This window comes from Lycium barbarum, chromosome 12, assembly GCF_019175385.1.
Source record: "Lycium barbarum isolate Lr01 chromosome 12, ASM1917538v2, whole genome shotgun sequence".
Taxonomy (NCBI): Eukaryota; Viridiplantae; Streptophyta; class Magnoliopsida; order Solanales; family Solanaceae; genus Lycium; species Lycium barbarum.
In genome coordinates this window covers 98887877-98897495 of record NC_083348.1, presented here as the reverse complement: position 1 = coordinate 98897495, position 9619 = coordinate 98887877, and positions in this window count along the sequence as shown.

Here is a 9619-nt window from a genome sequence, read left to right as displayed (position 1 = left end):
TCTTGGAACTTCAACACAAATCTGTCCACTGCTCAGCCATACAATCTGGCCGTGAGTTTCAAGAGCATGCATGGCATGTTTATGGTTTCTTCTTCACTTGAAACATAATGGTGAATGTGTAGAACATTTTAGGGGTTTAATGGTGAGAAAGAAATGGAAGAGCTGGCCGTTTTTGGTGGTGGAACAACCATGGAAACCGTGACTCTCTCTCTCTCTCTATCTTCCAAGTTTCTATGTTTGTGAAATGGAGCCTCTCTCTCCTATTCCACTTTGTGTAGTTGGGAAATGAGTTGTGGCTCAACTTTGGTCAACAAGGCGACCATTTTGATGCTCAAGATAGTGTTACCCGTTCGCCCAACTAAGCATGGGCAAGAAATCAGACTTTGTCATGTGTTTGTGGGGCCCACACGGCCACTAGTGAAAAATTTGTGAACATTTAAGTCTTAATCCCCACTCAGCCCAACTTGCATCGTCCATATCTCCTTATCTCGATATCATTTTGACGAGCGGTTTGTTGCATTGCAAACTAGACTCGATGAAATTCATTTTAGGCTTTTGAAACACCTTAAAACTCCTCATATACTGGGAGATACGCCTCCTACAATATAGGCTAAAACCGGGTCCGAGATTTTACTGAAGTTGTTCCGATTCATTTCGTTTAACTTCTAATCCTCTTCAAACCTCATGTAACCTCTTATACATACATATACACACTCATATATATTCATAACAATCCATATACGCATCTCGAAGGGTCCGGAGAATCACAATAACCTTAAACATAACTGGAGAACTCACAAAGCTTCGACGAAACTCCAATCGCAAAAGTATATTCCTATCTTTTGTCCATCTTCTATATCATTACTAAAAATCTCAAATACTTTAAAAGGTCACTCACATTACCTCATATACATACTCATAACGCGATTTCAAATCCTTTAGATTACCATGTCACCTCGGGATACTTAAAGCAACCATATATATAACGATATTCTTACTAACTCGATTAACTTTCCTTGAACCTTGGTAACTTATTCTTTCTTGTTTTAATTCAAGTAGCACGGATTATTATGGAGTGTAACATGTAGCCGCCCAGGCTCAGCGGCAGGGAGTTGGTGTTGACTAGGCAGACAGGGCCGGTAGTTCAAGGGTTGAGACCTTCCTTGAAAATGACATTAAACAACCCAGTCAGCCACTCCAAGTCTACCCTGCCTGCATTCTTCCAAAATTCCCCAAGAATCTCATCAGGTCCGGTCGCTCTTCCCCTGAGCATCCTACGAACAGCTCCCTTAACCATCCCATACTCTCCCCAAAATCCCAAACCTCCATCAATTTAAATCTTGGTACCTCCTCCTCAAAATCCTCTGTCTCCAGTCAAACTCGCAGAAAAACTGTACCCTTTTCAGTCACCTCTATCCAAATTGAAAAACCCGACTCTATCAGTAGTGGGTATATAGTATCAATGTCTAAGTACTTTCAAACGACTGACGAAAGAGAAGAACAGGACCATGGTATAGAAGTTACTAGTCAACCCTTCGAGAACACAGAGAAATCAAAATCAAGCTAAAGAGGATAGAGTCTCTTCAAGGTCTGTTGAAAGAAAAGTCACGAATGAAAAAGAGGAACAAACCACTCAGATTGACAAAAATAATGTGGAAAAAGGTAACTCTTTTTCTGTTGATCTTGGTAAAGGAGTAGATGAGTCAATGGATGGTACTATTTCTGGGATTGGTCGGGGACGTTTTCGTAGGATGAGTAGTGATGTTGCTCTTATGGAAGAACTTGAGACCATGTGTACCATGAGTAAGTTAGAAAATATGAGGTCTGCACAAGAAATAAATGAGAGACCAGTTCCCTCTTCACGAGGAACCATAGAAACTGGACCTATGTCAGCTCCTGTGTGGGGTGAGGCACCAGGGTCATCTAGGAGGAACCTAGACCTAATCATAACTCCTGAACCTGTACCTCTTATTGAGATGTCACCAGAGAAGGATCATGGTCAACGTGCGTATGCTGATGAGTCTGACGAAGATGAGATACCTCTTGTCTTTCAAATAAAGAAAAGGTCAAAGGTCAAATAAACCAAAGGATCCACATCCTCGGTGAGAACTACCGTTGGTCGAACCGCACCAAGAACCAGGCAGAGTAAGCATGCAGCAAAGGCAACCCTTGAATCAGCTCTTCAAGCAAGTAAATCCAAAGGAAGGAAAAGATCTATGGGTTCTTAGACGAAGATTAGATTGATTAATGAAACTGAGTTAGTGGATGTGGAGACTGAAGTAGCCAAAGGAAATGATAAAGAGAAAGAAGCAGAAGTGGAAGATGTCTCACTTATGAGGGAAATTGCTAAGAAGAGGAACAGTAAGTCAAAGGTCACACTAGCTAAGGGTGACAGGTCGACAAATGAATCCAACCCTTTAAAGAAGAGAAAAGAGTGAGATGATTCAGGCATCCAGTTCCTTCAACAAGCAAAGGGTGAGCAAAATTGTTGCTTAAAGTGAAATTTAGAGAAGACAATCTCTGGGGAAACAAAAGGTGTTGCTGGGAGTAGGGCTGGGCATATTAACGGTTAAACCAATAACCCGAATCAATTAATGGATTATTGGGTTAATGGTTCGGGTTAATGGATTACTGATTCGGGTATCGGGTGGTGCCTTGTGGTTATTGGGTTATTGGGTCGGGTCACGGTTTGGCCATTTTTGTTAACGGGTGAACCGATAACCCGATAACTATTTATTTAATTATAATTCTACCGTTCCATATATAAAGTAACTTGACTAAATTTAGGGTTCACTTGATTTCCACTTCATAAACTCAGTCTCTCAAGTGGCGTATCACAACAGAAACCCTTCTCCTCCAACTCGCAAGATGCAAGCCCGACTTGAAAATGTAAACTTACTAAACTATTTTTTACTTCTTCTACATTGCTTTCAATTCTCACTCTTGTTTATGTGTTTTTGTATTTCTCTGTTTTGGGGTGTTTGTTGGGGTTGGGAAATTAAGGAAATCACTTTCTAGCAGAAAAAGTTCTTCGTTATTGAATTTTTTTTGTTCGGCATAGTCTTAGGAGATGAAGCGACTTTCAGTTTTGAAGATGGGTTCCTTGTTCTTGAATTGTTTTTGTGTGAAATCTTAACGGTTAAACCGATAACCGAACCGATAACAAACAACAACCGATTAACTGATAACCCATTAACCGATATCTTAATGGTTATTTAATGGTTTCACATGTCTACAAACCGATAACCGATAAGTTGAACCGATAACTTTGAAACCCGAAGCGAACCGACCGATATACCGCCCTAGCTGGGAGGGTGTTTGACCCTGAAGTTGCAGAAAAATCTGAAATGAAAGAACTGATTGAAATTGTTAAATTTCAAGGATAGATTCATCTCTTTGCTCCACCTGTACCGAGTATGTATGAGGAACAAGTCTCTGAATTCTATGCAAATCTCTGCTACTCCGATGATCTCAGTACTCTCATTGCATCAGTTAGTGGGACTAAATTTGTGTTGGAGGAAAAGATATTGGGAGATATTCTGAAAGTTCTTAATAAAGGGTAGAGAACCATAAATGGAAAGGCAGAGGCTTCAAGGGGCTTCAAGGTTATGATGGTAAAAATGGGGTAAGGGATGCCGAGTCAAGGGCTATACTTTTAAAGAAAGAGCTGAAAGGAGAATTTCAGCTCATGTTCGAAATGGTGAACAAAGTCCTGCTTCCAAGAAAATAGGGTCGCACCAAGACCTCTATCAAAGATTTGGTGAAGAGGCACTGACTGACTACCAGCCTATCAACGTTCCTGCTATTATGATTGAGCGCATCATCAAGGTAAAGAGGGCACCAGGGGGTCAACATGGGCTCCTATATGGTTTTTCTTCTGAACAAAGTATTTGCTCACTTCAAGGTCAGGAAAGAAGCATATGTTTTTCCATGGGAACTCTGGAAGGGTATACCTAAGAAAAGTGGTGTGGGAAGTGTATCTACAATCACAAAAGTGCTTGAAGCTCAAGAGATCACTACTGCTGAACTACACAGGGTAAAGGCTGAGAATGCTATCCTTCAAGCTCAGCTATCTAAGAAAAAGAAAGAAATTAGTTCTCAAAGTGCTCTGAAAGCTGCAAGATTGGAAATTGAGAGGCTCAAGTTAGACAATGAGAGGCTGTCATTGAAGGTGGATAAGCTCAAGGATCAGATGATAGAGGACTAGAGAGTCAACGGAGAACGAATAAACAATCTCCTCAAAGCCCTGGCCCAAAATTCACAGAAGCCCAAAGCTCCTTAGCTTGTTCATATCAAATTCATCTTCCTGAGCCTTTTTTAACCCTATTCCCTGTTTTATATTTCTGTGTGATAATGTTCCGGCACTAATGACAATTTCTCCTTTATTCATTTTCTGATTTGGCTACTATGATATGTATCTGTATTACTTGTTTGGGCTTTTTACTCTATTCCGTGCTACTCTAACTTCTTGCATGTTTCTCTTACTTATCATGATAGTGTTGCCCTTGTGGCTGTGAGTTAATATACCTGAACTTCTTGTTGGCTGTGCTTTAATATTTTTGATGATGCCAAAAGGGGAAAGATGCTTTTGTGTAGTGAAAAGATTATGATTAAGGGGGGAGACATATCGAATAAATGATTGTGGTGGTTGTTGTGGGAAGATATGCTAACCAAGGGGAAGAACTGGAAGATTGATATGTGATGATAATGTGGCAATGTTTATCTTGCAGTTGAAAATGGTATTATGTTGCTAACATGTTGTAGGTGCCTTGACAATGATGGGTTGAAAATGGTATTATGTTGCTAACATGTTGCAAGTGCCTTGACAATGATGATCTGCTTCGCAGGGGGAATAAGTGGGAAGCTGATTCTCAAGGGGACCATCAGTCTATGAGTTTGTCATCATCAAAAAGGGGAAAATTGATAGTTCCAAGTGCATTCGTGTTTTAATGATTGTCAAACTGTTTCAAAACCAGATAGAAACCTGGTTTGTAATCTGCTCTCTGTGCACCTACCACCGTCAGTAGAGAATAACTATAAAGTCAAGCCACTTGCTGCACACAAGTACATCAGTGAGTTTGGCCCATGCTTTAGGTCAAAATTGAAGAGTGCTTTCTTTTCACCCCACATGCTCCCACTATATATATACAACATGATGGCAACATATTGAGTAGACTTGAAATCCTAATCTAAATCGTGCAAAGCTGCCGACATAAGTTCTCAAGATCTCTCAAGAACAAAGTTACTTTCAAGCTAAAAAACCAGATCCAGATATGAGTTTAGTCTATGTTCTTTAGGTTTTTGTAAATCCTTGTTCATTTTGTGCTTAAATTGAAAACCTGCACTTCTTGTTTGAGAAGCTGTTTGTAGGTATCTTAAAAGTCTCAAAGTGTACTTGTGAGAAGTGTGTTTCCGCAAGCGTTAGTACTGCAAGTGTGGAGGGACTATGGGGTTAGTTCCTAGGTTACATAAGCTTTATTGTAAGGGTGAAGGATTATGGGAGTTAATTCCTAGCTTACGATAGAGTTGTAACCTAAAGTTGCTCGGTGTAGTGGAGTTGAAAACCCTACTGGGGTAGGTCGTGATTTTTAATCCCTTGAGCAAGGAGTTTTCCAAGTAAAAATACTGCGCTGATTCTTGCACTGCACTGCGTAAGGAAACTGGTACACAACCAGGTCCTCCTTCATATACTGTTTGGTAGAAACATAGCCTACAACAATAAGATATGGGGTCTCTGTAGTTGATAGTATAACAAAGGGGGAGCACCACAATCTCTTAAAGAACTTATGCCCCGCTAGGCATAATTTCAATTTTGAAGGGCAAAAATTAAAGACCAGCCCATTTGAAGGGCAAAAATTAAAGACCAGTCCATTTGAAGGGAAAATTATAGACCAGTCCATTTGAGCAGCAGCACCGTAAGAATTTATGAAAAAAAGTAAAGGACAAAAAATGATTCAAAAGGAATTTACTGGGTGTGTCCAATCTATTTCAGCACTGATACCGGCTTAAATTGTACAATATGGCATTTTGGAGTATCACTAACTTATGAGAGCCGAAAGTTATAAACCATCCAACACTAGAATCAGCTCACCCATTTGGGAACCTTATTGGTTTATTTCTTGGACCCACCTCTCCTGTCTCCATTTCCATTCACTCGTCCCTCTACCCACTCCAAGAAAGAAGTGGTCCTAAAAAATTCCTTTTGGTCTCACAAATGCGAGAGAATTCCTAGTGTTAGTCAAAAAATGCAATAATAAAATTGCATGGAGTCCTTCCTGGAAAGAGAAGTATGAATCCATTGCATCAAAATTGGTCTCTTGATACAAAGGAAAAGCACATGCTTAACAGAGGCAATGAGAAATATTAGCTAAGAAAACAAAATACCTGGTGACTGTTCGTGCCTGCAACAAATTTGCGGTGGTCATCTTTGCACAAGAAAGTTGCAGATGTAAACCAAGTTGGGGTGAATATACCAAGGCTATTTTTTGCTGGCTGGAATAAACATTTAAAATGACAAATTTAGGTATAAGCAATCAATTCTTTCTCAACTACAAATGCTACACAGTATGACGGTGGATCTCACAGATTTTGCAGTCCAAATTTAGCACACTGGTTCAGATCCCATACATTAACCTCAACGCCCTTCCTGAAATATCAAATAAGTCATAACAATCATTCTATTTTCCACCATTAAGGTTATCTTGCAGAACCCAATATTCACTGTTACTCACCCAACAAACAATGCATAGTTTTCATCTGCGTCAACCTTGGAGCACAAAATGGTGCCTGAACCACTAACATTCCATGCCGTTTGTGTACCTTTAACACCAAAATCTTCAGATGATTTTGACATTTTAACACACTTCATGCTTGCTTGTCCTTTTATTGTGCACGTAAGCAGGGTACATGACCTATAAATGTATAAGAAAATATACAAATGTAACACGAAGGAATTTAGGAACGAGCCTATTTTACTCTGGGTGAGATTTACATTAAATGCATCTTCCAAGCCGCATCCTTGTTAACTCATTGCCAACACATTGAAAGCACTTCGCTTGGAGTGCTAGTTACTTTTTTTTTAATCAAGTAAAAGTGTTCTAGTTACTAACCCACATTTAGTAACTCATTATCAAAAACTAGGTTGTTTTGCTCACCACTATTGAATACGTTGGCTGTGGATATCAGGAAATATTAATTGAATTTAGTAGCCATCCATTATTCCACTTTAGGCACACTGCAGAAGGGAAACTGTATACAGGTGCTAACACTTACCTGAGAATTCCAAGTTATTAACTATGTGTAGATATTATCATAGGAGGTTCTTAGTCAGGGATAGCAAATGGGATATTAGGGGATTAACTCTTCGCCAATGTTTGGTTCATATTTAGGGCCACTGATCACTCGGAAGACCAGACTCCATATTAGGTTCATATTTTGCCCCTGGCTAACTAGCGAAGGGTCTTGCTATTTATTTGTTATATAAGGTACTAGCGAAGGGTCTTGCTAACACATATTAACATCAGAAACAACACGATCATCAGAAACAACACGATCATCAGTCGAGATCTAGAAAAAATAGCCTTTTACATTTACCTTTATCCCTCTTATTCTTCCACTTCCCCTATCCTCCCATATAGTCTATCCATCCTCATATCCAAGAGGTGCCTACCTAAAAAGAAAACAGCGTGCGGAAACTCGTGTATTCTCAAACCTCAACCAATGCAAACTCTTATTTCTTTTTATTATTCCTTTGGATCATCACCTTATACACTCCCTCCTTTTTTCCCTATCTTATTTCTATTCTCACACAAATACCAATATTAATCATATTGTTTACAACTAATAACTGCAGCGTAACAATCCTATTTACAACTTAACGAAAAGTACAAACTTGTCCTCATAGGAACCACCACATCCCTTGTGCAAAGCCAAACAAACTCCAGGGATGTGATTACCAATTCAAGAGTCAATAGCACATTTGAACAGGACAGTCTACCTTCCGCACCAATCAAGAACTGGAGAGTTGCATATTTAAAATAATTGGAGCACCGAGGAAAATGGGCTATTGAGCAATGCATTTTTATCCATGTCTAAGAACGTTCACTTTAACAAGTTGGTGACTCAATGAGCTAACCAGATAAGATACTTCCAAAAGCAGGTTGAAGACAGTAACCTTGATGATGAGTCCTGCCTCTCTTTTCTGAATAGATGCAAGCCGATAACAGAATTATCTTCAGATATTTTATCACTTTGATTTTTATTTGAAATGGATGCACAAACATTTCCATTGACAGGAATAAGCACCTCAATCTGTGCAGTATAAAAGTAGTAAAGGGTGCTGCTCAACACTCAAGAAAACAAAACTTCATTTATCTTGATTTTGATCAAATAGAAAAAGTGCTTACCAAGCCATTTCTTCTTGCTACACCTAGAAGCTACAAAAAATTATTAAAAACCACAATGGTTAGATATCTCACAAGCCAAGTAGTTCCGTAGAAGCAGTTGCCACTCAAAGGCTAAATTATTATCTTTAGAAGATGAATATCTAAATTTTACGGAGATCAGTTCTAATATGATATCTGCATGCTATATAGCTAGATGATTTACTAGAAGATGCCAGCACTAAGAAACTATAATCCTCGATTGGGTTTAATTTTAAGCAATAAACATGTCTACATAAAGCATACAACCTAAAATTGAGCCAAGCTGTCACTTGAAATGCCTCAATCCCGAACATGGAGGAAACATAATTGTTTTGTTCTGTTTCTTCCTGACATTTTTGCTTTATCTCTTATCTTGAAGTTTGGGTTAATGACAAGAACTATCCATTCCATTAACAAGCAAATCAGACCAAAAGTCCTCCGAAGAACAAAGCACTATCAAAGTGCAAGAGGAAAAAAGGCCCTCAGCCAACTTGATTTAATAGTGGAAGAAGCTTCAGCTTTGGTTCATTTTCCGAAGCTTCAGCTTTCGTTCATTTTCCTTTCATACATTTTTCTTTGTAATTTTCATAGGAGTTTCTATACATTGCGATATTCCATAACCAAAACCTTTTTCACCCTTTTCTGAACTAGAGAGAACTGATAGTGTACTGAAATTCACAACTCCAAACAACACCTAGTGGCTCTAGAAACAACTCCTACGCAATAACTTAACATACAAATATCATCTCTCTATCAAATAAAACTATCCACCCAACCCGTGCATTATACATGTAGAAACACAAAGACAGAAAACATTATTCCACAATGAGTTAAAAGAAACACTAAGGGGTCGTTTGGTAGGATGTATTAGAGAAAGTAATACATATATTAACTTTGGTATTATTAATTCCTTGTTTGGTAGTGTTTTCAACCTATGTATAACTAATGGGTAAATAGCGCTTTTGGTCCCCGAGTTATTGCTATGTTCCAATTTTGATCCTTGTGTTATTTGACTAAGCACATCAGACCTTCAATTAACCTAAGTGTATGATTTTTCTGTTAGAAATTCTCTATTTAGTGGACTCACATATTTAATATAATTGTAAATAGATTGATATCAATTAAAGAAGCCCATTTTTATGATCTAATAAAGTGTTAATTTATAGAAATATCAGTTAATAGCGTATGGGCTTCAT